Source organism: Oncorhynchus masou, chromosome 20 (assembly GCF_036934945.1).
Source record: "Oncorhynchus masou masou isolate Uvic2021 chromosome 20, UVic_Omas_1.1, whole genome shotgun sequence".
NCBI classification, from domain to species: Eukaryota; Metazoa; Chordata; class Actinopteri; order Salmoniformes; family Salmonidae; genus Oncorhynchus; species Oncorhynchus masou.
Window position 1 is genome coordinate 18,908,885 of NC_088231.1, and position 1,772 is coordinate 18,910,656.

Here is a 1,772-nt window from a genome sequence, read left to right on the forward strand (position 1 = left end):
GTTGTTATCTACTGCTTTCATCTCTATCCCCATCTTCCTATCTCTCTTTCTGTTATCTTTCCTCTCCCTCCCTTTCTCCTTGTTTCAAACCTCACCTTTCTCCTTCTCTCCATATCTACTCTCTATCTCTCAACCCCCACATTACTCACTCTCTCCTCTTCCCTGTCTCCCTCTCTCTCCTCCATATATTACTTCTCTCCCCCATCACTCACTGATAGGTGAAATCCCAATCCCACACTTTTTTTACTGACAGTATTCAGTTACTGTCACACATATTTACCTACCATGTATATACATACTGAGCTACCATGTACACACATACTGACCTACCATGTACACACATACTGACCTACCATGTATATACATACTGAGCTACCATGTACACACATACTGATCTACCATGTACACACATACTGACCTACCATGTACACACATACTGACCTACCATGTACACACATAATGATCTACCATGTACACACATAATGATCTACCATGTACACACATACTGACCTACCATGTACACACATACTGACCTACCATGTACACAAATACTGACCTACCATGTATACACATCCTGACCTACCATGTACACACATACTGACCTACCATGTACACACATACTGACCTACCATGTATACACATACTGACCTACCATGTGCACACATACATAGTACCCACAAAACACCAGTCTCAACGTCAACAGTGAAGAGGCGACTTCGGGATGCTGGCCTCTGTACAATGTCTGTGTTCTTTTGCCCATCTTAATCTTTTATTTTTATTGGCCAGTCTGAGATATGGCTTTTTCTTTGCAACTCTGCCTATCAGTTTTGCACATCGAGAGACTGAATTTTTTTCCCATTCCTCCTTGCAAAACAGCTCGAGCTCAGTGAGGTTGGATGGAGAGCATTTGTGAACAGCAGTTTTCAGTTCATTCCACAGATTCTCGATTGGATTCAGGTCTGGACTTTGACTTGGCCATTCTAACACCTGGATATGTTTATTTTTGAACCATTCCATTGTAGATTTTGCTTTATGTTTTGGATCATTGTCTTGTTGGAAGACAAATCTCCGTCCCAGTCTCAGGTCTTTTGCAGACTCCATCAGGTTTTCTTCCAGAATGGTCCTGTATTTGGCTCCATCCATCTTCCCATCAATTTTATCCATCTTCCCTGTCCCTGCTGAAGAAAAGCAGGTCCAAACCATGATGCTGCCACCTCCATGTTTGACAGTGGGGATGGTGTGGTCAGGGTGATGAGCTGTGTTGCTTTTACGCCAAACATAACGTTTTGCATTGTTACCAAAAAGTTCAATTTTGGTTTCATCTGAACAGAGCACCTTCTTCCACATGTTTGGTGTGTCTCCCAGGTGGCTTGTGGCAAACTTTAAACAACACTTTTTATGGATATCTTTAAGAAATGGCTTTCTTCTTGCCACTCTTCCATAAAGGCCAGATTTGTGCAATATACGACTGATTGTTGTCCTATGGACAGAGTCTCCCACCTCAGCTGTAGATCTCTGCAGTTCATCCAGAGTGATCATGGGCCTCTTGGCTGCATCTCTGATCAGTCTTCTCCTTGTATGAGCTGAAAGTTTAGAGGGACGGCCAGGTCTTGGTAGATTTGCAGTGGTCTGATACTCCTTCCATTTCAATATTATTGCTTGCACAGTGCTCCTTGGGATGTTTAAAGCTTGGGAAATATTTTTGTATCCAAATCCGGCTTTAAACTTCTTCACAACAGTATCTCGGACCTGCCTGGTGTGTTCCTTGTTCT